Raw genomic sequence first — 27,455 nt, 5'->3', positions numbered from 1 at the left:
TCTTGGTGGAGAACCTGAGTCAACAGGAGAGCACTTGGAGCAGACATGATAAATCGATTGCTGATGAATCGATTGCTGCAGTGTCAATCCACCATGAAGTGAAAACGAGATCTTACAAGATACAACTGAGAGCAGAATTTGGTCTTTAATGAGGGACAGTCTGAAGAAGTGGGTTGTACCCATGAAAGCTCATGATACCATCTACATGTTTAGTTAGTCTTAGAGGTGCTGCTAGACTATTTGTTGTTGTTTAAGTACCAAACTAGAGAAGACGTAACTTGTATTCAAAATATAGGCTATTTCCAAGTGTTTTGGCTCGTTGAAAAGCCTGCTTTTGAGATCAGCATTGACTCTGCAGTGCCAAATAAAATTTGGTAATTTCATCCTATTGCTAGAAATTTTTGATAATAAACAACTGAATTAAGGCAGTTGCATATGAATACTAGACAAACCAGAAAGAGACTCTTGTTTGAAATTCAGTGTAGGCCCTAAGTGAAAATGAGCTGAGACTTCTCCTAATCTACATCACAGAACCACAATGTAGTTCAATATGGTAACAGAGCAGTAATGATGTGTGGGCATGGACATGCCTGCACGGAGTACAATCCTATCCTATGCCTGCCTCCTTGCCAGTGCTGCAATTCCTTCATTTTCAGGGAACCCACATTCAGTCAAAATGTTTAAAAATAAATAAACCACATGAGATATGGTTCAGACTGCTGACGTTAGCTTTATTGTGTGTAGGGAAATGGAATCTCTCAGTTCAAAGCACTAACAGTGAAACTATTAGAGCCCCCATCTGGTCTTACCAGGATTCACTTTCAGTTAAAGCTTTGCACAGTATAGAGCAAGGGGGGAGATTGCTGAAAAGTAGAGCAAATCCTTTGCATCAAAATCAACAAAGATCTGTATTGCACAAAGTAATTTAACTCCCGAATTAAAGTAATCGCTGAAGTTTCTTTCTGGCTATCTCTTGCATTTTGCCAAGAAAGTGCAGTCCAGTCTTCTAAGATTAAACATTACAGCAATTCTGGTCTTTTGAGTATTGCTTTAGCCAGCCGATAGAATATTTGCCCTGATGCACATTCCTAGTATTAACAGGCAGAGCGGCTGTTTGCACCAAGGGAGTTTGATTTTCAAGATTCAGATTGTGTTTATAGCCAGTTTATCTTACCTGACTGAAGCAGCGCACACCTATGGTGTCTGCTGGAGGCTGGTCACAAGCAAAGGCCCGTGTGTAGACAAGGCATTTGTGAGTTGTAATGTATTCCTCTCCTCATCCTTTTCTCTTGTTTCCATTGTTACATAAAGAAGGATTTTCTTGGGTTTTTTTGTCAGATGTTTTTATTGTTCTGGGTGTTTTTTTTCAGTTTATGGCAAAAACGTTCTACAAAGAAACAGAAAAATGGCCACTGCTAGAGATCTCCGATGCCCCAAATATGTATTATTGTTCTGCTGTATATGTGGGACCAGTCTGCATTTTCTATATCTGGATTAGATTGTGATCTTGCTGGGACCGGCACTGTGTCCTATTATTCCTGTAGCATCAAACACTGTGGCAAGTACACAATAATGTAATCAATTTAACAAGGTTACTGCTAGGTTTTGAACACTTCTCACAGTCACATGCCTCCGTCAAACCTACAGCAGACTTGTGTGCCCCCCTATGGACTAGGCATGTCAATGTGGAGGTGACTACACAATTAACCAGTAAGTCTGGTCTTATCTGTCAAAATCCTGTTGACCACACGCATTCCCCCACCCCTTGCTGCCTCTGTATCCCTGATAGAGAGGCAACAGCACGAAGGGTGACAGGGGCAGGTGGGAGCCAATAGGTGTGAGAAGCTGGGTTTAAGCCAGCTCTCCATGTGTGCCCCCTTTGCTGCCTCCTACAAAGCAGCAGGGGCGGGCAGGCAGGAGCCACCTCACCCTCCCCGCACTGCTACCTCTATCAGAGGCGGCAGCAGCATGGGGGCAAGAGATACTGCTCCACGGCAGCAGCCCCTGTCCGTGGAGGGTCCAACTCCCCACAGACAGAGGCTGCTTCGGCATCCCCCGTGCTGAAGCAGCTTTTGTCCATCAGGAGCTCAGACCTCTCATCCCTCTGAACAGAGATTGCTGCTGCTCCACACTGCTGCCTCAGTATCAGAGGCAACAGGGCGGGGCAGCAGGAGGGAACTGGTCTTCATGGGAAGCTGGTTTTAAACCTGTTCCCTCCAGAGGCAGTAGCACAGGTTGGTAGGGGGCTTCCCAGGAATGGGGCTGGCAGCACACTGGCTGCCAGCCCTGTCCCTGAGGATTAATCGAATAATCATGAAACTGCTAAAATGTGATGCGGTTATACAACTGTTCTGTTCAATTATGCGCTACTGTGGACATAATTTAGTCACGAACTGGTCCAGGTAATTTTTGCTCTTGAAAATCAGGACTTTCTAAAGATGGAACTGTGTTCGGAATACGAACTAACAGCATTCTTTGTTGTGATTTCAACCTATTTATTTCAACCAACTATTTGCAAGTCTGCCTGTAATTCCTGCTGCTTATAATTCCTGCTGTTTGTGGTGATGTCACTGGAATCTGTTTGCTAATCGATTACATGTGAAAACATATGAAGGGAGGAGAAGTGGCTTGGCAGCCATTTGTCTTGCATCTCATCAGCAAGGTGATTTAGATTAGCTCTGACATAACAGTATTCCCAAGGCATAGAACCACCCACCTGATATGCAGTGGAAAAACGCTCAAAAGGTTTGCTAGTAATTAGTGAGGTAGAGGTGCTGTCAAAACAATATACATGATTCTATTGCGGTATGTACTCACAAGATGTACAGGTGTTAAAATGCTACACTAGGATGCAGTACTCATCAGCTGAGAAGCAAAGCTTGGGATTGATGTTCAGCAAACAAACAGCTGAAGCTTCCCAAGAGACACTAGTCAGGCAAGAAAGGATGGTAGTAATATATTATACTTGTCCTCCGAAGGCATTCTAAAAATCTTTAAATGGGAGAGTAGCCTTTGTTAATTCACAAGAAATAGGAAATATACTGTGATAATGTTTAGAGAGCTCCAGCTGCCATTTCTGCTTATGGAAGCACAGGTAAATAATACAAATGTTACACTGGCTGCATTTTTTCCAGGTGAGTACAATATTAAAAATGGAACACTCAGGCTTGGTGAATTGGGGCCCAAAATATAGTAGGAATTTACCAAGTGCAGGAGTGACTCATCTTCTCAGCTATCTAGCATTTTATAGCATAATCTCAGTTCCCTGCCTGTCTTTAATGTTTGATTTTGCTGAGTGTGCTGTTAGCCTTGACTCCCCCAAGATCATCACAGGTCAGCTTCAGAATGCAGGAGTACAGAATAGTGATATGTGAGTATATTGCAGACCATTAACTTCAGTTTTGAGAGTACCATGACTTTGCTTTATCAGCAGATATAATATCTAGGTTTACATTTACATCCACATTACATTTATATTCTTGTTTTTATTGCAGGTTGAGGGCAGGGTGCTTTGATAGTTGGCCAGTCCACTTACCTTTGCATGAAACACATGCTACAATGGTTCTTTCCTTTGTTAACTCTTTGATGATAGGAAGTAGAAATGACTCTCATGACCTGAAGAAATGCAAAATTAGTGAGAATCTCAGGCTCGCCTTGTCCCAAGAGAGCAAGGAAATGTGTATTGTAGCGATTAGATCATGTTGCTTGCTGATTTATCATGATTGACAAGTGTTGTCTTAGGACAGTGGTCCCCAACCTTTTTAAGTATGAGATCACTTTTTGAATTTAAGTGCAATCCAAATTTCAGTTGTGTTGATGTACCCCCCAGACATCTCTCGAGTACCCCTAAGGGTACTCATACCACTGGTTGAAAAACACTGGTCTAGACCAGGAGTCAGAAACCTATGGCTTGCGAGCCAACTATGGCTTACTAGGGAGCCGGATACGGCTCTTTTGAAGTTCCAGCCCAGCCCAGCCCTCTCCTCCCCCCCTAACTCCACCCTCCCCCCACTCTCTGCAGCAGGCAGCCCATTCTGGCACTACAACAGGCCTAGGCAAAAGACCCTCCACTGGCTGGATCAGGCTCATGGAGTCTGCAGGGAGTCCCCAGGCAGACTGCCCTGCTTGCCTCACCCCCACACACCACACAGCAAATCAGCTGTGGGGGCGTTTGTATTCCACACGCTGTGAGCTGGGAGGAAAGAGGGAATCATTCCTCATAGTTAGCTGCTCCTGCCCCCAGCACAATCCCATTGGCTGGTTTCAAGAACAGGCGGCGCGCAAAGCACCAGTCTCCCCTCCCCTCAGGCTCTTATTCACAGAGCACATGGCCCTACAGTCTGTGGATAGGGCAGGGCAGGCTCCTGCTGGAGAAACATGCTGGGCTGTAAGTCTCTCTGGTAAGTGACCTGGCCAGAGTCTGCCTCTGGCACCCCAGTTCCTCCCACCTCCACCAGCCCTCTTTCCTGCTACCCTACATATCCCAAACCTTGTGGGGCAGACAATCCCCTGCCCTAGATCACAACCCAACCCCCTGGCCAGATACCCACCTGCACCCTATTCTTGCTCCCTGCACTCTGGATGGACACCTACCAAATTTCCGTCTCCCAGAATGTGTAGCCTACAACTGTGTATGAATAGGTTGATACACTGATCTCACCTTCTTGAGGTGTTTTATTTTCAAAAGCAAATGGAAGTAGGTGTACTGTTCCCCATGCCTGTAAGTGTGAAAGGAACATGACTCCTGGCCATCTTGAAACTAGACCGTGTTAAGTGCCAGGTGCTCCTTACAAGGTGCTCTGCTCCCATCGGCCCAGTTGCCATGAGTCTTGTGAGAGAGAAGGAGCATTGACAGGCTGACTTGTCAGCAAATTACCCTTTATGGCAAGAACAGGAGCTAGGGTTGCTACGTAGACCCCGCCAAAAAACCGGACACACTTGATTGTGGGCGGGGGGGGGGGGGAGAACTGGCCAGGAGTGGGGCGGGACTGGCCGGGGGGGTGGGCGGGAAGCAGAGCTGGCGGGGGAGGGGATCTGGGGTCCGCAGGACTGGCTAGGAGGAAGGGGGGGGGCTGGGAAGCAGAGCTGGGGAGAGTGGGGGACCGAGGGGCTGGACGAGAGGAAAGGGGCTGGAAGAAGGGGGGCGGGAAGCAGACCTGGCGGGGGGGGGGGGGAGCGTGCAGCCACTGGCCACAGCTGGAGTCCTTTGGGCTGCACCCCCGGCAGGCACTCCCTCTAGTTGCGAGCAGAAGCCTGGCAGGGGAGGGGCTGGGACTCACTCCCCCAGCCCGGCTTCTGCACGCAACCAGAAGCTCCTAGCTGTGAGGCGGGGCCACGATTGGCACTGGGAGCCTCTGGTTGCATGCAAAAGCCTGGTGGGGGGAGTGGTTGGGAGTCCCATCCCCCGCCCCACCCCACCCCACCCCACCCGGCTTTTGCACGTGACCACAGGCTGCTAGCGCCAATCACGGCCCTGCCTCCCAGTCACTCCCCCGCCCCCGCCAGGCTTCCGTCCGGTGCCCAGCCTGGAATTCAGAAAATACTGGACATTGCACACGTCCGGTATTTTCTGAATTTTTCTACTGGACAGATGGAAAACCAGACACCTGGAAACCCTACCAGGAGCTGTGCTCTGAGTTCAGTTCTCAGTGTTCGTCTAGATTGGCAATTGAGCAATACGTGCTTAAACTGCTGCGTCCCAAATGGCAAAAGCTTTGCTGCGGCAAGTGTTCCTGCTGAGAAAGCAAACTCTGATCATGGAGGGTGGAAGATTTTTGTCAGCAAAAGTGTCAACAAACAGCATTTACGCTGCCCTACTTTTGGCAAAAGTAGACAAAGCCTCAGAGACCCTGAGCACCACTTGTGAGGTGCCCTCAACTCCTCTGGAAATAAGTAAAAGTAAAGGACGTTCAACATCTGGCAGGATTAAGCTTTTCTTTTTCACTGGATGCAGCAGGCATAAAGAATCACCTTACTCCATTTCCATAGCTATATGGAACATCTCATTCTAAAATACAATTAAAGCAGGAGAGGTTGTAGCTGTGTGTGCCATTGCACCTCCATATATTTTATAAAAATATATTTTTTAATATGAATATGCCTAACTATGCTTTGTGCAAAATATAGCATGTAACCTCTCATTGGGAAGCTTGTATTTCTCTGAATGTATTCTGTTTACATGCATGTATTATTCCTGTATTTGAAGTTAGAAATATGAAATATAAACCTGTTTATAACTCTAGCTGTGCTAGTGAAGGCCATTAGCAGTATTCAATGGAATGATCTGCCCTGGTACTCAAGACCGTGATCTATGAATACACCTGTTTTTCATGTAAGCCTGGACTATGGTTGGTTCTGTCAAGACATATGGCCAGGTCACTTAATGCTGGAAGGAACTCATTTTGGATGTGGTACTTTTGCCTGTGGGTGTGAAGGAGCTGAAGCTGAACACAAAGGGTTCCTTACTTGGGTACAATCTATTTATATGCCAGGAACCAAACAGTAGGGTGTTGGCAGTGGTGAGACACCAAGACACCCCTGCCTAGTACCAAAATGATTGCTGGAAACATCTAGGACTGAAGAAGGGGAAAGATCGAGCCCATGCTGGGAGACTGCGAGGCTCAGTGTTTCTTAAACTGTGTTCCGCGATACACCTGTGTGCTGCGAGGCAGTCGGAGGTGTGCTGTGGAGAACAACAGAATTCAAAATGGCCACCCTTAAAGGGGCAGGCGACTTTTTTTTGTTTTTTTGCTCAACAAAAAATCCTTGGTGTTCCTCATTTAAAAATATATATATATTGTTTGGTGTTCCTTGGTCTTAAAAAGTTTAAGAAACATTGGTTTAGCTTGTGACAAAAGATCATTAAAACTACAGTCAGTAAAAAATTGCATGTATCAAGCTTCTCGGAGCATGTTTTGTTTTGGGTAGAAACGTACCTTGTTCTGTCTGTTATCACTTGTAACAACTTAAATTCTACTTTTTATATTTAATACAGTCACTTTTATTATTAAACCCAGTGTAAATAATTGTTACCTGGGGGAAACAGCAGTGGTGCAAGCATCTCTCTCATTGATAAAGGAAGTGAACAGCCTATGAGCTTGCTCTGTATAAAACTTTTATGGAGAATAGGATGGATTTTGGTTCCAGTGGGGCTGTGCCAAGCCCCTGTGACTGAACCTTCTCAGAGCTTAGCTGCTCTCATAGTCTGTGTTGCTCTGCTGTGGGCTATGGGCCTTTTCTGGGGGAGAGCAGAGGTTCTGACTCATGAGGACACGGTGGTAGGGTGTCCTAGATGGTGGATAGGCAGGCTCTGTGATATGATCACATCAAGTGACAATCTTAGGAGATCCCTGTCACCAAACCTATCACACTAGGGTTTGTGTTTGTTGAGGCCATAAGATTGCTGACTTATTTTAATGTTGCTTGCTGCTTGCATTTTTTTTTATCTGAGATAAGTGTATCATTATTTTTAGCTTATTACAAAGAAAAACACATTTTCTCTTAAATGTCTTGATATAAAGTAATTTGAACTAAATTTCTTCACAAATCATTTCTAGGAGATTGGCTGTCAAATGTTAAAAAAAGGGCTGCACTTTCTTAGGGGCCCAACGAGACACTGTAAATTTAGATTGATTCTCAGCCTGAAATGTGGTTGAAAATGTCAGTTTTTAAACAGCACTTTGAGAAGTAGTTAGCTTAAAAGTATAACAATTCAAAGCACACAGGGAATGATTTTGAAGTGTAGTCTTGAAACACAGGGAAAAAAAGTTGACAGATTCACTACAATTAGAGGTGAGGTAAGCACTACTCCCACCTCTGAAAACTTTCCCATCTAACTGCTGCTTTTGCTGGCCTAGAAAACCTCAAGCAAAACTTGAGACTGAGTAGGGAGGGCTACCAACTCTGTGTAAGAATAACCCTTATAGAAAGTTTCACTGGGGTATTTTTAAAAAATATGCTAAGAGAGCTGCTTTTTGTGAGGCCAAATGAGGTTGTTTTTGGGTCGTTCCCCCCCCCCCCCCCCAAGGCCTGGTTTGTTAGGAAACCACTCCTTTTGCTTTCTGATTCTCTGCTAATTGCCTCTTGGTTGAGGACATTTTCCATGAATTGCTACTTTCTACCAGGATTGCGCTGCAACTTCACTCTGCTTAGTGAATACAGAGCCTCTTGCTGCTGGCAGTGCTCAAGTGAAAGATAATGATGTAGCTGGGACGCTCTGATTATTTTCCATCTAATAAAAGTCCTCAAATTTTTCCAGAGCTGAGTATTCTAGAGTGCTAGTTTTCAGGGAGTGTGCACTGTGTTACTATGTTGCATGAAGCTGCCTGGTTTTTTGTATAAGGCATGATGACTGCACACATTCAATTGTGGTAGAATGCCCACTGACATCAATAAAGTGCAATAAGCTCTACAAAAAAGCACAAAATCTAGTCAGTCCTTTCCGGGGTCAGCCCATGACTACTACCAAAATTGGTGAAGTGACTCCCTTACAAAATTATTGCCGACCTCTGGGTTAGACCCTCATGTACTGCTACCACTCACTCCCTGGGATTTCAACTTGGTGTCACACAGGCTAACAGATCTGCATTTGAACTTCTGGCAATGTACTATCTCCTCTGCCTATCCTGAAGGGTGACCTACCTAGCCCTTATATCTAAGGTGGATATCCAAGCCCTTATTTCAGAACCACCATACATGGTCATTGTCAAGGACAGGGTTCAATTATGGTCATATTCAGCCTTCCTTCCAGAGGTGGTCTCACTATTCCAGAGTAAGCAGGATGTCTTCCTACCTGTTTTCTGTTCAATACCAGGGGCCAACAGGGACGAACAGAGAGTCCACTTGTTTGATATTAGATGAGTGTTAGCCTTCTACACAGAAAGGACTCAATCTTCTAAAAAACCTACTTAGCTATTTGTAGCCATTGCAAACAGTGTGAAAAGCCTTCCAGTCTTGGTCTAACACTAGAGAATTTCCTCCTGGATCACTTCCAGTGTCAGCAAATGCTGTGGGGGTCCTGATTGCACACATTACAAGGGCCCAAAGATCAAGTTTCTCTATCCAAGACATCTGCATAGCGTCTGCGTGGTTTGTCAGTCCATGTTTTCACATCTTATTACACCGTCATTCAGAAGATTAGAGACCACGTGGGTTTCAGCCAAAGCGGTTCTCATGGCTCCTTCCCCACTCTGGCGTGATAAATGCAGAAGTGGGGGCCAGCAAAAGTACCCCAAAACCGTATCTACCAGGCTTTGGTTTAAACTTCCCCCCCAAAATCTTAACAACGTACATTTTGGGAATAAAAAGCCGCTGCCACCACCCAAATATTAATAAAGCAACCAGGGAGAGACTACTTGGGAAATCTTACTCCTAAAGTACAAACCAGGACACAAAAATTAACCAATATCAGGTTAATAAAAAGAAAAGAGAAAGAACTTTTATTATCATCACAATATTCCTGTTGCAAGCATCATGACTAGATGGAACAGTAACAAAATAATATACTCATGGAGGAGAAATTTACCATGAGCCAGGAACTTAGTTACAAAGGACAGCAAACCCCATTTTTAAATGCACAGATCCCATTTTCCAAACCATAAAACAGTAAAACCTAACGGATTTATCTAAACTTTATCCTACTTACAGACTGTGAAACGTATTTTCTTAGAGGGAGACATCCTGTCCTCTTCAATAGCTGGAGAGAGACTACCCAGGGAAAAAAGGGAAAAACCCCCAAATTCCTTTGTTCCAGTTTGAAATTCCTACCTACATTTCTATTGGCTGCCTGCCACCTGGTTTAGGTAAGGGACATAGTTAACCCCTTAGTCCCCAGGATGCTGGCTAACCCTCATGATCATGACAGCGGTATTACAGGCAACATGCCAATGAACTCCAAGCCCTCCATCCGCACGACTGCTTGGGTATCACCTGCTTTGAGATGTGAAGCTTGTGTCCATTCCAACTCGCCCAAATCCCCCCCTCCCCGCCTGCCCCTCTGTTGGAGTTAGCTGACAGGAAGGCATTGAGGGGTCAGTGGGATGACCGCCCCTTTATACTGAAAGACCCCGGGGGACACTGGAGCCGACCTTGATGGATACCATTGAGGGAACAACTTTCTGGTGATGCTCAGGAGACCACACACCAACTTTGGAATGGACATGAGAAAAACAGTTACAGAAGGTCAGTTACCATTTTTTCTAAGGATACTGGGCCAGATTCTCCCCTTATCTCTGCTAGGCGCAAATGAATGGGGCAAGGGAGAATATCAGGGAGCTAATTATTGCTCCCTGGTCTAGTGGGCCAATATACTCATCTGCTTTCACCTTGCCTGGGATCTGCACTGACTTATGCCTCTGACACTGGGTCTTTACACCAGAGCTGTGCCACATACCTCCCAGCCCCATGAGCAGTATGGGGCCTGGAGCAAAAACAGTAATCTAGCTCATTATATTATAAGATGTGAATAAATCATAAGGCTTAGGAAGGGCAGCGTGCTCTAGTGGAGAAACCCCCAAGACTGTGAAATATTTGAACTCATTTCTAATCCCACCTCTGACTGTATGACTTTGGGCAAGTCAATTATCCTCTCTCCAGTGTATCCCCCTAGGGATAATGGACATAATTAATAATATTTAATTTGCCTCACGGGGTTCTAAGAATCTGTTTTTACAGCATGTAATATGTAAACCACTACTTGAGAGCTACATATTATTGCTGTTGAATTTTACTGAGGGTTAAACCTGGGTGATGTGCCCACAGGAATTTTTGCTGCCTACAAACTAGAAAGTGACCAAGCAGCAAGCCTGTTTGGCAGAGTAGGTTAATGAGCAAAAACAGGAGCTAAGTTACTGCAGTCTTGTATGCTTTTTAACTTTTACCATTGCAAATTTCTCACACAAGCACAGGCAGCCAGTCAAAATATCAAGTTTAGAGTATGTATTTTATATGCTTAAATTTCATTATATAAAAAGGCAAATCCAGTCAAATTAAATTAAACTTAAATCATGAATGCTGCACTGTTTTAAAAAGAGACAAAAGGGTATGTTTCTTTGGATACTGAACATTAATAAAAAGTACAGCCTTCCTAAAGGGAACATAGTTAAATATTTAAGTGAATGATTTTTCAATGGGGTCAGATTGTAAATTGTTGGGGAAAGTTGCCTGTAGATTTCATGTTATTGCTAATGCACATTAGGGTTGCATGTTGCCAGCACAGCAGATTCAGACCTCAAGGGGAATGATTTAAATCAGGCTTGGTACCCTAGGCTGTTGAAAGGAAGGCAAGGTGGAAAAATGCAGAGTAAGTGTGTGGGTTTTTTCCCCTTCCTGAATATGCAGTGTGAGTCAGTGTTAGACTGAAGTGTTTCTGTGTTAGGATGGCTGAACATTGACGAAGGAAAGTCTTTCCCAGTTAGTCTAATTTAGCATGAAATAGGGGGATTTCTAATGGTGAGGTTATTCCAAATGCGATCACACTCAGGATCCACCCATGCTATACTTGCACATTTTATGCCTTTATTGCCTGTTAATCCTTATTCATTGATACTAAGTGCTAAATGCTAAGTTTTTGTTCTTGATTTCTGATGTAGACAATAGAAAAAAGCTGAAAAAAGAAGCTTAAGATAACAAGGGGCAACTTCAGCCCTCAACAAATTCCATGCAACTCCTGTTGAAGTATGGTTGCCAATTTTGGTTGGCTGTATTCCTGGAAGTTTCATCACATGACAGTCTTTAATTCCTGGAGACTCCAGGGCAATCCTGAAGGGCTGGCAACCATATGTTGAAGTCATTGGGCATTGTAATCATGCTAAATAAGAGCTGAATTTGGCTCTCCATTTCCATACAGAGAAAGGGAGTGCTTTGTATTTGTGCATTTACCACGAGTGCTTTTGGAGAGTATTTATGGTGGCCTCTGAGAGATTGATCCAAAGCTCACTGAAGCCGAGAAAAGTTTTTCCAGTAACTTTAGTGAGCTTTGGATCAGGTCAAATTTTACATTCTGTGCACACATTCCAGTGCATTTGAGGGCATGATTTAAGCTGGAGGTTCTCAAACTGTAAGATATAATAAGGAGGTTATGACCAGACAGCCATGTACAGCTGTCAGAGCTCCACCAGCCCAGCTCCATCTTCACCCCTGCTCCAGATTTAAAATAATATTAAATAAAAAGGATATTTTAAATTCATAACGGGTGGGAGGGAGGGAGGCAGGGTTGCACTCAGAGACCTACTGTGTGAAAGGTTACCAGTACAAAAAGTTTGAGAACCACTGATTTAACCCTGGGTTTTCTTTTGGGGGTTATTGCTTCTCAAATTTGGGAACTGTCAAGTAACACTCTGAGCCTCAGTAGAATGTAAGTAGTATTTATGAAAATAAAAATCTGTGTAATAAAATGGACAGTATTAACATTAGTATTTATAGTAGTAATTTACAATGTGTTTATTGAAACTCTTATTTTATAATATGAGTGACAAATCCTAGCCCCTTTTGAAATCAGTGGCAAACCCTAGCTTATTTAAGTGAGTCTTGTGTTCATCTCTAAATCTTGTTAAGTATTAACCATTCAGTCTTTTTTAGAGCTGCCAGCAGCTTTAACTTGATGTTCTTTTTTTGGCACTATTAATTATTATTATTATTGTTGTTGCTCTTGCAGAGGCCCTGTATGGGAGGACTACTAAAATCTGCATTAAAAATAGCATTTTCATATCCTCCCACTCACTGTACTTAGTGCACAGAATGCCTTTTATAAATGCAGACTTTCTGCCTGGCTAGATAAAAGAAGCTGTCACTTCATTTCCATAACGAAGTCATTCCCAGGAGAATTTCATTGTTTTAGCAATAGAATTTTTGTAAGAAGCCTTTTATTTTGCCTGAGAAAGGTAACAGAAATGAACTTTTGAGTGCTTATTCGACAAAACAATTAAGGAAAGCACAATTCTGTCTTCTTGATGTGTGGGAATTTGTACGGGTATGAATGCTCTCCCTTGTAAAATAAGAATAAATCCCTAAAACTGAAAGAAGGAAAGAGCAAAAACCTTATTCGGGAAAGCAGCTGCTTCTGCTAATTCTTATCAGCCCTGATTCAGGGAAGCACTTAAGCACATACTTAAGTCAGTTTCTGTTCTGTAACACACTCAGATATGTTCTTATATAGCCTACTTGACTAGGGATGATTTTTTTGAATTGGCTGTTGATTTTTAAATAGTTATAGTGTCACACTGACAATATAAGCTCTACTTAATTTTAAACTCTTTGGGCCACAGCCTGTCTCTTAGCACAATGATCTGAGTAGGGCTGCTAGGCATTAGTGCACTACTACTACTACTACTACTACTACTACTACTACTACTACATAATTTAAAATACCTCTTGGCCATTTCTCATTTCTGTCCCAAAGTTGTGTGTGTCCCACACAAATGTGGCATCCCCTCTTTTATTGTAAAATATTATTTACATCAGAAATAAAGAAGCATGAAGCTAGTGTTCTAGAATGAATTAGAGTAAGAGAAGTAATCTCACAGCATTTTACATTTTCTCTAGGAATACTTTTTTTGTATTGCTCATTTTAGGATGGGTTGGGTTTTTGATTGGTCCCAAAATAGTTGGTCCAAAAATAGATGGGTCAAATATTGTCAAATAATTGGGAAAAGTTCTAGTATTTTATAATATTGGTTTATTAGAACATGAACAAAAAAGTCTTAATTAGATACATATGCCTAATTACAAAAAAAAACCCCAAAAAACCAAGAAGTTACTTAAATGCAGAGTTAAGTAAATAAGAAAAATGCAAATAACAATGTAACAAAGTGCTAAAAGATGGAAGACTTGGCTCTGTGATGCAGTCAGAAAGTAGACCACTATTTATGTCAGGGCATCCTTGCTGTAACATTTGACCATGGTCAAATAATAAGCCATAGATGACTGATCAGTTGAGTTATTTGACTGACTCCTTGACTGTCTTCCCAAGCCTAGTCACGTATTGTGTGCCAGTTTTGGACACTAAAGGTTTATATTGTGCTTCAGTAATAATTAAAACCGGATACACCACAAATGATAAATAATGAGACAACAGGAGAAAACAAGTACTTCTTCCATAATCAGTATAATTGTTATAGGTTGAACAGCAGATCATAACTTTTGCAAAAGATTTTGTAGTAAAGAAATTTAGTATCGTCAGAAATAACATATATAGATCTGTTTGTGAATTCCGGATGTGCTATCATGACTCACTCAGTGGCGAACATGTTTGCACTCTGATATCGCTTACACAGGAATTTGTCTCAAGTGTAGCAATTGTTTTAGCCCTTTGCTTGATCAGAGCTCACAATGAATGAAGTGGTTGAGATCCCCTGTTGCATGTTTACTGCTTGCAACCACACCGGTAAATTGCAGAGTCAGCTGTAGAGTTTTAACACAGGCACACCAGTAGTCAAGCTTTAGTTTTAAGCACTAGATTCATAGAAGTATAATTACACTTCTGGCTTTTGCACCACATTAAGCAACCCACATCAAAAGGTGTTTGCCGTTAATGTTTCAACAGGTAATCTCTGGATTAAAAGTCAGTTGGTGTTCCTGTTTAGCGTTCAGTGCTGTAACCATTGAAATCTCTGGTCTAAGCAGAACAGTCTTATTAATTCTGAAAAAAAAGTATTCAATAGTGCCTTTGTTTTACAACACACTCATTCTAGTTGCATCAGAATTACCACAGTTGTAGCAACAGTGGAAGTAGGAACGAGATTAAAGTGCAAGGTTGCATTACTTATTTTTTAATTTTTTGTTGGTTGATTTGCTAAAAGAGGAAAGTGAATGGATATCATCTAGATTGATGATACTGGGATTATTATGGGAATGTCAGCCTTTGGGTTCTTGTGACCTCATTTGCTTATTAAGAATCACACGTTTCTGGAATTCTAAGTTCGTAGTCTATGAAAAAATGTCTGGATGTTTAATAAAGATCTACCTTTTGAACTCACTAGCATCCATAAACAAATTACAAGTCTTCTGTAGCTGTTAATATATGTAGTAGGCTCATTGTCTCTGCTGCTGGTTGCACCCACATTTTTGCATAATGGATTTCACAAAAGAAAAAAAAAAACCTTTCTCATGTTGCAGAAGCTCCCAGCGTTATTTTTATGGCCACTATCTGTTCTGCATTATTAGCCATGAGCCTTAATTCTACAGACCATTTGCATTGCCTTTCCAATTCATTCTGCACTGTAGACCTTTTGGGATGTCTGTTAAAAACGTGCAAGGAATAAAGTAATTTTTATGGAATACTTTTGTGCAAGAATGAAGAAACTTTGCACACTGAATCCTCCTCCTGAGCCACTTGTGCTATAACATCTACGTGAATGTGGCCTACTAATAGGTCAAAAGGCTAATATTCGGTGTTTATAAAAAGTGTGTATGCAACTTACATGTCTATATAAAATGTGTGTGTATAAAAACACTTAACATATCCCTGTTCTCCCACCTTTTGTATGTTTGTCACAGGTAGGGCTATGATTTTGTAATGCAGAGTTTTAGTCAAGTTGGTGGCAGAGATGCGGGGGAACCAGAGACACAGAAAAGTCATGGACTATGCATAGGAAAGGGTTGGTGTACACCCAACTTGCACGCATTCCACAGTGGTGGCTCTGGTCCTGCAGGGTTGAGCCTGGCTCCCTGCTCTGGGCATTGCAACCCCGTGCACTAGGTCATGATGCCAGTCAATTTCGGCCTGCCCATGCCTCTGTCTCCATCTATAGAGGAACCGATCCATCAAACCTTCATGGCGTTGTGACCCCGTGCACTACGTTAGAGCACCAATCAAATCTGGCCAATTTGGAGACTTCATCAATTTCTTTTTCAGATTCATTATTACTGTGAGCACTGCAACCTCCATGCCAATAGGTCTAATAATGAAGAAGAAGAATACTAGCTATTACTCGTATTATAATAGTGCCTAGAACTAGGGCCCTATTACACTAGGCACTGTACAAATACAGAGCATTTGTACAGAGTATGTCTCCACTGTCTTGCACCTTGGTCTCTTTCCCTAAAGGAGTTTATAACCTAGATGAACAAGACAGTCCAATATTAATCAGTAGAGGACATATGAACAAGGTGATAAAAGGTTCAAAATGTGGCAGGCCTTTGCTTTGTCTTAGTATTCTAGTTCCTCTACACTATCCGTCCCTGCCCTCTGAACAGTGGCCCCAGTCAAACCTATATAATCATTGCTTGACCCAAGAGCCCTGCTTTCAATATGGTAGTAACCAAGACACCTTCCCTTGGCAAAATGAAGCATTAGAATGTGCATGTCTGTTTTTTTTTTAAAGACACAGTATGTCGGCATTGGGACGGTAATTCTCCGGGGCCACCAGGGGCAGGTAGGAACAATAGCTAAATTACACAGCTGAGTGATAATTCCTGAAACCTCTGCACCAGGCTGTTTGTGATGAGATTCTTCACTTGTAAAATATAGCATGTGCAGTTGTTTATGAGCCACCTTCTCTTTCTCCTGCTGACTGTGGTACTTAGAGCAGTGGCAATGCTCTGCTACTGCTGCCCAACCCATCTTGTGTTACTTGCTGGGGCTCTTGAATGGTGCCGGATGGCTGGGTACCCCTGGCAGAGAACTTTAATTGTGCCCCCAGGGTAGCTGTTGGCATTGGAAAAAGAGAGAGGTGTCAGGAAGCATGTTTTCTCATCTAAGATGCTCCATAAAGGTTACACATTTAGAGTTGGGTGGTGGATGATGGATGATGTGGGAATGGAGGTGGGAAGCCAAGGAGGAGCAGCAGAGACGGGATGGAAGATAAAGATACAGAATGCTGCAACAGATGAAGACAGCAATGAGACTGAAAGCTCTCAGATACCATTTGGGTCTAAAAACTGTATCAGATGTCCAGAAAGTAGCTTTCTGGCAGAAGGCGTAAGAATCAGCTCTCTCCTCCCGAAAATATAATGCTTGCATAGGTTAATTCTATGCAGAAACCAGGGATATTTGGGGTTCATTTGTGGTATTTCCAGGGAATGATAATAGAGAGACTATTACAGCCCGATAGATCATGTGGAAGAACCAGATTTGTTTAGGATCTTGGGACTTTGGCTTCAAAGGTTGATGAGGTGGACCAGACCAGTCATGTCAGTCATTTAAAGAGGTGCTGTTTATCTTCAGTATAGAGTGCATGAGTCACAATACTCTTTGGGCACTAGGGAGCAAGGCATATCAGGTAGTCGCGTCACTACTCGACAAATCGCTTTCCCCCCCCTTGCTGCCTCTGTATCAGAGGCACCGGGGGGAAAAGGAGCCAGTTCTGGCAGGAGCTGGCTTAAAAGCCGGTTCCCCGCAGCACCGTTTCTGGGAGGGGTGGGAGGCGGGGGGCAGCAGAGGCACAGCAAGGGAAATGGTGTGAGCGGAGACTGAAGGAATCCCTGCTCATGCGGGTTCCCTGCTGCGCCTCTTCCTTTCAAAAGTGCAAGAGCCATGGGTGGCTCTTGTACATTTCAAATGAAGAGGCACAGTGGGATAGTGAACACCCCACTTATTGACTAATCAAATAGGAAATTCCATCTACTACTCAATTAGCCGATTAATCAAAATTTAACATCCATGTTGGGCACGTTATCCCTTTCTAGAGATCTGACTATTCATGGAAGTGTTTTCACTTTCGATGGCATTGGTTTTCTCTCATGAGTGTGTTCAGGTCGATAAAAAGATGTGTGGGACAGCATGGCCTATCAGGCTCCCATGGCATTAAAGGTGGCCTGTGGTTGCTCTTACTCCTAATACAGAAATGTGACCGGGGGGGATTGCAGATCAAGGTAGATCAAGATGGATCTTTATCGTCTCAGTTCTATAGTTTACCTATATTTCTGTTTTAGGGTCATCAGAGTGTTCAAAGTGCTGAGGGCTAGATTCTCCACTGCCTTACTCCTTGTTTAATCTTCACCTGTGCAAAGAGCATGCAAAATTCAACCAAATCAAATGTTGTACACCCACTTCATGCTCATTTACACAAGGTGCCAAACAGAGAAGAAGCAGGCTCCATGAAGCCTCAACTTCGAGGAAGAATTGGAAGCTCAAAAAGGAAGAAGACTGCAGTCTGCCTATAATATATGCTAGTTAAGGTCACTTTGCACCGCTGTAGCATCAAATTGAGTGTAAATGTAATTTTAAGGTATCTTTACACCGCCAGCTCTATTATAAAGAGGACATAGTGTAAATAAGAATCAGGCCTTTGCACACCTGAAATATTGTCAGGGCATCATGAGTTGGGCAAAATTTGGGCACAGCTTCTATAAAGATACATTTTTTGATCTTAAACGTAAAAGATGGCTCATTCTGATTTTCCCCCTTTCTAATCTTTTATGAATTTTACCTGAGTAAAATCACATATATGTGTTGAAAACCGTTGACAAGGTGTTTCCTGACATGGTAAATGATACTTCAACTACCCAATGTGTAACATATGTTCCAGGAACACTCAGCCTCATCTTTCCTATTCTTGGTGGGACAAGAGTGAACCTGTCCAAGATTATATCATGCAGAAGGAGAACAAAAGAGGAAATGAATTAGAGTTTTATATGGGCTGAAGGATTAGCTGAGGGGATAATAGTGAGCAATGGAACAACTTGGACAGGAACAGTATTATCCTCTCTAAAAAACTTGTATTAACCTATGCTGATTTTTTAATTAGGAAAGGAAAATTACATGATGCAAATTAGTAAGAAAGACTGGAAACACTCAGAGGCGAGTGCACTTTGTTTAGTTTAGTAAGTGGGAGTTTGTACTACATACCCCACACTGCAGTATTGCTGCAAAGTTAGCATGCATAAGTCCGTTTTTATCTGTGACCAGCAGGTGACTGGTTAAATTAAACAGCCTACGGCCCACTGAGGTAAAGGGAAAGACTTCCAGTGACTACAGTGGGCTTCAGATCTGATGTGTAGCTTGCTGGTGAGGGTGCACTGCGAGAAAATGACGTAACCTGAAATTGTATTTAAAGGGCAGACGAACAATAGCAGGAGAAACTTCTGTTAATGCATAAAATAGGAATCAGGTTCCATATTGGTAACAAGAGGTGCAGAGCCAGAAATGCTCTTTATATAACTGTCAGGGTGGTCAAACACTGGAATAAATTGCCCAGGGAGGTTGTGGAATCCCCATCTGTGGAGATATTTAAGAGTAGGTTAGATAAATGTCTATCAGGGATGGTCTAGACAGTATTAGGTCCTGCCATGAGGGCAGGGTACTGGACTCGATGACCTCTCGAGGTCCCTTCCAGTTCTAGCATTCTATGATTCTATGATCAGTGTTTGATGAATTTCTGTACTGAAATCTCTTTTCATACCTGGGACATATTAAATGTGGGGCCTAGGTTTGGCTTATTGTGGAAGAGAACTTTACATCATTTGAATGTGGATTTGCATCTGGATTTCAAACATCCTTGAAATTTGAAGCTGGTTGGATCTAGGCCTGGGGCCAGAGCTCATCCCTTCTGTGGTGTTTGGGACTCAGTGAGAGAAGAAATTTTAAATTCTTGTTAAAATCAATGGGAACTGTTTAATTTTTTGTAGACATGCTAAATATTCCTTGGTAGCTTTTTTGCAGTTTGTAGGTCAGTGTTCTGCGTTGAATATCAGTGAGAAGTAGTATAATCTGATTGTCCATCTGTCTGCCTATCTACAGTAGTTATAGTGTGCCAATTAGCACAGTGTCTAGGTTCATGAAATATTAACTATTAAATATACCTTTTTCAAGGAAACACGAACGATTTTGTGGCAGAAAATGAAACTAAGAGGAGGAAGGTAGATCCATGATCAGAAGTAAATGGGCATCTATATTGTTAACTGATGGAAGGAGTGTTCAAGTAACCCCTGCTGATCAGTAAGATATTTTCAGTTTTCCCTTTGGCACTGCAGACTAGTGGTTTTGCTGGATCCTGATAAAAAGTCTGAGCCCTGCCTGTTCTTCTTGGGCAGTGCAGAATGGCTTTTAGCCCACCAAAAACTACTAGCAAATACACATGTGCCTGTTATACAATCTTCCACTTGTATTCTGTGTCTCTAGTTTTACACTTGGAAAAAGGATTTGGCATGACCTGCAGGTGAAACTCTAGTTTGGCACTTAAAATGGCATGTTTCTCATATTCCCCAAACCTATTTATGCAAGTTCCTTAACCTCAAGTATGCATCTCAAGGGTATAGTAGGTCAGAAAAGTTAGTCAGAATTGGCCTAAGAAGAGATGTTCCTGGCTCAGGTCACATATAACAAGAAAAAAAATCCAAAAATGCAGGTGTGCTAAACTCTAAGACAGAAGTACTGTTTTTTGTGTGGGTGTGGGTGGTTTTAATCCTCCCTAAGAGCTTCTGCACTATGCTGCTATTACTATGTGCGTAAGGCCTGGTCTACACTGGGAATTGAAGTCTAACTTAACCACGTTAGGTCAAATTTCTAAACGAGTCCACACCACCAACCCCGTTTCATTGACTTTACAGGCTGTTAAAGTCAATTTCAGTACTCCAGCTTTTCACAAGGAATAACACTCAATTCAACATTGCATAGTCCACTTTCTACTCTACTGCTCTCCAGATAAACAGGAAAAGCCTCGGCAAAAATTGCTTTTCATTTCCTGTATGGCCAGCAGAGAGAGCAGACCTCAAAGCAGGCAGCACACCTGGCCATGAGTTCCCATGGTTGCAGATGAGCACCAGCATGGAACATGCAGGAGATCCTGGACCTCGCTGTTGTTCGGGAAGGGAATCTGTTCTTGCAGAACTACAAACTGACGAAAGGACTGCAGATAACATGTTCTGAGATCGCAAAAGGCATGGAGGAGAAAGGATATGCCAGGGATGCCTAGCAGTGTGACATGAAAATAAAGGAGCTGGGGCAGTTGTACTAGTAGGCAAAGACGGCAAATGGATGGCTGGATCATCGCCGCAAAATTGTTGCTTCTAAGAGCAGCCGCATGTGCTCCTAGTGTGGGACCCGACCAGCTTCCCTAGCTAGCTCATGGATTCTTCCCAAGACACTCCTCTGGCAGGCTTGGGCAGCAGCGTGGTGGTGGTGGGGGGTGTCCCTGGAACAGCTTGTTAATATACAGGAATCCTCCCTATACATCTCAATAAAACTCTCATAGAGGAACTCTTTGATCCCTCTCACCAGGTTTTGGGGGAGGCCAGCCTTATTCTGTCCTCCACGGTAGGATGCCTCTTCACACCAAGCCAGCAATAAGTAGTCTGGTGTTACTGCAGCACAGAGCACTGCGACATAAGGTCCAGATTTCTGTCCACAATCAGTCAGCATCAGCTCGCTGTCGCTCTGTGTGATTTGGAGAAGACTGATACCTCTCATGGCAAACTGGATGAAGCAGGGGAAGCTATTAGCTGATCTCTCTGCAGTAAACCTCTGTTTGCCCATCCCCCAATAAAGCATGGGTTGAGCTCCTACCCTGCCCTGCTGCCACATCTGGGCCACCTATCCCCCTGCAGACTTGAGCCCTAGCCTGTCCCTTTCTGTGCCGGCCACCAAACCGAGTCCAGCTGCCCCCCTCAGAACTCTGGTTTACCTGCTGCACAGTGGCTGCTTAAAAGCATAACTGTGGCATTATATGTAACACATCCCTATTTTCTGTAGACAAGTTTCCTTTTACGCTAACAGATTAGGTTTTACACTCTACAATGCATCTCCTGTAAAATCTGACCTTCACTTTTCGTTAAAGCGGGAACAGCAGCAAGCATGCTGTGCACTTCCCCAGAACTACCAGCTGTCCTGCGGGCACAAATCTGCAGGAAAAAACAGACTAGGGAAGAGATGTTCAAGGAGCAAATGCAATCTGTCCACTTGAACAGGGAGAGCTTAAGTGAGTGGAGGGTTACACTGCTGCTGGAGATGAGAGCTGAGCATGAGAACAGGAATGTACAGGGAGCTGGAAGTGAAGAACCAGGCGAGAGTCTTGAAGGCCATAGGAGATGTGATGAACCACATGGCGGCCTTCCAGGACAGCTACCTGAACAGGCACCTCCTCCAGTCCTTGTAGAACTACATTCCCTTCCTGCTGAGTTCCATAGCTTCCTCTCCCAGGGGCTTTGGGGGGGAGGAGGAAGAAGAAAGGGAGTCAAGTGCAGCCTCACACTCACCCCCAGGGATGCATCCTGAAGTAAAAGGTGGTCTACCACACCTGTGATTACCCCCTCCCCGAAGCTCCCATCCTGAACTCCTTTCCTATCCCTGCTGTGTTTGCTAAATAAAAACACATGATTTCTGAACAACAGTCTCTTTATTGCTTGCATTAAAAGTAGCAGGGGTTTACAGACAAACATAGTGAATGCAGGAGTACCTTGTTAAGAGTAACATGCATGACTCTCAAATCTGGCCATTCATAAAACTATCTTTCAAAGCCTCTCTGATTTACAGTGCTTCTCGCAAGTGCTCTTTCTCCTTATTACACTGCTGTCTGGCTGCTCATAATTACTGGCTAAGTGCTGTGCCTCAGTACACCACCCTGCCAAATAACTTCCTCCTGACTCTCACAAATATTATGGAGCACACAGCAGGCTGCCATTACCCTGGGAATATTGTTTTCACTGAGGTCTAACCTAGTCCGTAGACTGCAGAGCTTTCTCTTTAAATGCCAAAAAGCACATTCTGCCGCGTTCTGCACTTGCTTAGCCTGTAATTGAACTGCTCCTTACTGTGGTCCAGACTCCCCGTGTATGGCTTCATGAGCCACGTGAGCAAGGGGTAGGCTGGGCTTGCAAGGATCACTATTGGCATTTCAGCACCTCCAACGGTAATTTTCTGCTTCGGGAAGAAAGTTTCAGCTTGCAGCTTGCTAAAGAGGCAGGAGTTCTTAAAAGATGTATGAGTCATACACCTTTCCCAACCATCCTTTGTTGATGTCGGTGAAACGGGCCTTGTGATCCGCCAGCGCCTGGAGCACCATCCAGAAATATCCCTTGCAGTTTATGTACTCTTTGGCAAGGTGGTCAGGTGTCAACATGGGGGTGTACGTTCTGTCGCCCCACCACAATTAGGGAATCCCACTGCAGCAAAGTCCTCCGTGTTTTCCAGAGTCGCTGTCTTCCATAGCAGAATGGTATTGATCGCCATGGCGACCTGGATCACAGCAGTCCCCATTGTAGATTTTCCCACTCCAAAATGATTCCTAAGTGACCAGTAGCTGTTTGGTGTTGCAAGTTTCCATGGGGCAATTGCCATGTGCTTCTCCATTGTCACAGTGGGTCTCATTCTGGTATTCTTGCGCTTCAGGGCGGGGTAAAACTATTTGCATATTTCTATGAAAGTGGCCTTATGCATGCAAAAGTTTTGAAGCCACTGCTGGCCATCCCATACCTGCATCACTATGCAGTCCCAACAGTCTGTGCTTGTCTCGTGGCACCAGAACTTGCAAGGAGCATCGAATGCCAGTGGCATTTGCCAGTCACTCAAATCAAGTGCTTCACAAAAGAGTATGTTCATGGCCTCCCAAGATTTTTCCTCATTCTGGCTTAAGGCTCACAATGGTTAATATGATTGTCATAATGCTTTGATGCTCAATAGGATCCATAATGGGTTCCATGTTTACAATGCTATGGCATCTGCGCAGATAACCAAGGGAACAAGGGCACAAACTGACTGGGAGTGGGGGAGGAGGGGAGAAACGAGTGCATTATGGGCTGCTGATAACATGTACCAAGAACCATCCACTGTACAGTTTTGGTCCCAGCGTGCACTGGGAGCATAATCTAGAATGCAAAGAGAAGAAGGAACTGTGGAATTGCTTCCCACTGTGCATCACTCTCAAAGTCAGTGGTAGCCACTCTTCTTTGAACTGCATCGAATTCATGCGTGCAGTGGAAACAAGCACCTTTGACTTTACAAAATTGGGTGCTAAAACACTGATCTTAATAAATTCTACCTTATCTCTCTGTGTAGACAAGGCTTCTGACCGTTATTCTTTGTGGATGGGTCTGGATGACATCCAAGTTGAAAATTTCCCAGCACAACATACAAGTGCTGTGTGTTTGCTGCAGAAAACGGAATAGTATGATGTAGTAATGTCACAAATTTTAAGTAATGGCCCTGATCCTGCAGAAGCATTGTTGGGGATGGACCCTGACTGCTCCACAGAGTTCCCAGTGATGGGATTCAATGGTACCATAAAAATCCACCAGTGTGGATCCAGTTAGGGCTTAATATGTGCATTTGTACTAAATAACAAACCAGCATAGGTTTCTTTTCTTCTTGTTGTGGTACCAAATTATCCTAGAGTTGTTTTAATTATAAATTGGTTTCAGCATCAGTTTATGGAATAACTGTTCTGTGCTTTAATTGTTGGTAACAAAAGGGGCTCTCTGCATTCTGGATCAGTATTTGGTGCACATTGTGTAGTGGATTCTCTATATCAGCGACTTACTGAATTGCATTTGATCCAGGGAGCTATAGAAACCGGCTGTTCATTTGTTAAGCTACACTGTCTGGATTCTTTTTTCTCTATTCCTGACCAGTTTTATTTGTTGTTGTTTTTTAAAGGTATTTCTTACGTTATTTGAAAAACAGAAGGCACTGGGAACCTGCAAGCAATTGGGCGGCTTCTGAAAAATCTTTCTGGTAAAGGATAATCCAGGACTCCCTGTAGAAGAACATAGTGAATGCTGTGAGTTATTAGCTGCAGTACACTCATTTGTACCTATGTCCATTTTCAGTATTTTGCTGTTTGGTTGGGACCCACATTCTCTGAGGTGTCAAGCACATATTGTAAGTTGCTGAGCATCTGTCACTCCTTTGACATCAAAGGAAATTTGGCGTTACTAGGCCAGACATTGCACTTCTTATGAGGCAGAGAGACCACACCTGAAGAGTGGTGTTGGGTTACTTTTTCCTCAGATTGCTGCAGTTAGTGACCCTGCTGTCAGTTAGATAGCTGAATGTATAAACCCTGTTTATTAGTTGGGAGATTAAAAAGAAAAAAATGCTCAGGGCTAACGTTCATTTTCTGAGATCTCAGTTCAGGAGTTACACACCCATGCACACTTCATGTAAATCATTTGGCCATTATAGCATTAGAGGAAGGCAAATGTGGGGTGCCTTTCTGAACTTATGCTGAATAATAAAATATTTTGAGCAGGACATAATAGTATATTTAATGTGATTTTAAAAATAGACTCCCGTGTAAATTCTTTTCTTCCCTCATTGCAGATATCCATCCACATGAATCTTAAGTCACATTTACATGTTCTCTTCTAGGGGGAGGAATAGCCAGGCAGTTAAAGCCCTGCAGAGAAGAACTGCGGAGTCTCAATGTGTAGATGAGACAGTGGCTAGGGATGAATCTTTTGGGAAATGAGGAGCCAATACAGGAAGGATGGGCTCCACCTCTGCCAAAGCAGAACAAAATTACAGGCATGAAGAAATAAGGTTCTAGAACAAATTTTAAACTAATGGTGGGGAGAAAGTTGATGAGCGTGGAAGAACACATGGTTCAGAAAGAGACGTCCCTTAGGGATGAATGTATTCAAGAAGGAACTGTATCTCCTACTGAGTAGTATAGGAAAGAAGTTGGTAAAGTACTAGTAGAAACTAGTGAGGAACAGTCAAAGGTAAGATTCCCGTTTAAATACAACACATGAGGGCAAGCTACAGAATATAGATATCATGTACAAGCACTTGCATATACATGCCAGAAATGGAATTAAATGAGAATACTGATATAATAGGCATAGTGGCTATTTAGTGGAATGAGGAAAATCAATAGGACACATTATTATTACGGTACAAAATATATAGAAATGACAGAATAGGTTATGCTGATGGAGAGTGGCACTATATGTGAAAGAAAGCATACAGTCAAATAAAGTAAAAATCTAGATGAATCAAACTGTACAATAGACTCTTTAAGGTAGAAATTCCATGTTGGACAATAGGAGTGTGGCAGTAGGAATATATTGCTGACCACCTGACCACAACAGCAACCATGATTGTTAAATTTTGACAGAAAGAGTAGAGAAATCAGAAAGGCAAAAACCCTGTAGTAACAAGTGATTTCAGATATACTAATATTCATTGAGAACATGAAGGGATGCAGAGATAAAATTTCTAGATACTAAAAATGGCTACTACTTTGAGCAGCTCATCCTGGAATCCACAAAGAGAGAGGCAATTATTGATTTTAGTGGAGCACAAGTTCTGGTCCAAAAGGTGTGTATAGCTGAACCAACTGGTAATGGCAACCATAATATAATTAAATTTAACATCTTCGTAAGAGGGGAATAACAAAGAAACCCACCCCAATAGCATTTAATTTCAAAAGAAGGAATTACAGCAGGGATTCCCAAACTTTTTGACACTGGGACCAGAAAATCCATTCATGAACTTTTGGAGGACCGGTAACATTCTTTTGCATATTCATTAATCAAATGATGAATATACAAATAAGTTGTTTCTTGTCCCCCCAAAGCCCCCAGTGCCAGCTTTAGCAAAGCTTTTGATATGGTCACCCACAATATTCTTGCCAGCATGTTAAGGAATATGGATTGGATAAATGGACTGTATGACAGACAGAAAGCTGGTTAGACCAGGGTTTCCCAAACTTTTTACTTTAGTTGGAACCCTTTTTTTTCCGTACTGTTTTTTGCAGCCCAAAAATATAAACACATGAAAAACAAACTGAGAAAATACCAGATATATAACATGTCTGGTATTTTCTCATTAGGTAAGTTTTATTATTACTAGATGTATCAGTTTGTAGTTTCAAACTGCCTGGCTGGTAAATGTGCTCAGACTGCATGAGTGTCTCTACCAGCCAGACAGTTCGCAACTACTCGAGGGGGTGGGAGTGGGGGCAGTGGGCACAATAGAATCCCCGGGCCAGACTCCCTCGTGCTTTGCCAGGGGGGCAGCGCCCCGAGATCCGCATATGGCTGGGTCAGTCCCACTCCCTGCTGGCCGATTTCTTCCCCCCGCTGCGCCTCCAGCCAGCCCCACTTCCCCCAATTCCCTCCCAGACAGCCTGTTCTCCCTGGCTTCTCCTCCCAATCTCCCGTGGCCATTCCCGCTGCCCGCGTCCAGCCCTGCTTCCAGCAGCTGCTTCTCCCCCCCATCTTCCCCGGCCAGCTCCCTACCCCCGACCTCGCGCCCCCCCCCCCGGCAGCCCTGCTTCCGCCAGCCCCCCAGTCACTCATGCACAGTCCCAATGCCCCAGGCAAGCCCTGCTTCCAGCAGCCGCTTCTCCCCTACTCCTCCTCCCAATCTCCCCCGGCCAGCCCCCTGCCCAGCTCTGCTTCTGCCGGCTGCCCCTCACCCAATCTCCCTGGCCCGCCCCGATTCTCCCATCTAGTGCTGCTTCTGATGGCCAGCTCTCCCGTCCTCCTACTCCCCCCCCCCCCCAACCTCCCCTAGCTGTGCATCTGCTGGGAACCGGAAGATCCAGTTGCAGACTCCGCCCAGGCCGGCCAAGGGCTTGGGG

At 43.5% G+C, this 27,455-nt stretch overlaps 1 protein-coding gene across 21 annotated transcripts in view; it reads left to right on the top strand.

The window, feature by feature from the left end:
• The window catches only part of ATXN1 (ataxin 1), a 291,246-nt gene that overhangs the window by 149,925 nt on the left and 113,866 nt on the right, over window positions 1–27,455 (top strand). For 19 of the 21 annotated variants that reach the window (XM_075921210.1, XM_075921216.1, XM_014579569.3 and 16 more), the window contains one exon: window positions 24,524–24,647. The exons of 1 other annotated variant lie outside the window; for it this stretch is intronic. The gene's annotated coding sequence lies outside the window, so the exon portion shown is untranslated. Of the gene's footprint in view, window positions 1–19,747; window positions 19,874–24,523; window positions 24,648–27,455 lie in introns of all 21 variants that reach the window. One more of the 21 variants, XM_075921213.1, reaches the window with a different exon arrangement.

This window comes from Pelodiscus sinensis, chromosome 2 (assembly GCF_049634645.1).
Source record: "Pelodiscus sinensis isolate JC-2024 chromosome 2, ASM4963464v1, whole genome shotgun sequence".
Taxonomy (NCBI): Eukaryota; Metazoa; Chordata; order Testudines; family Trionychidae; genus Pelodiscus; species Pelodiscus sinensis.
Note: the sequence above shows the minus strand (reverse complement) of the source record. Positions and strands in the feature narration are given on the sequence as shown.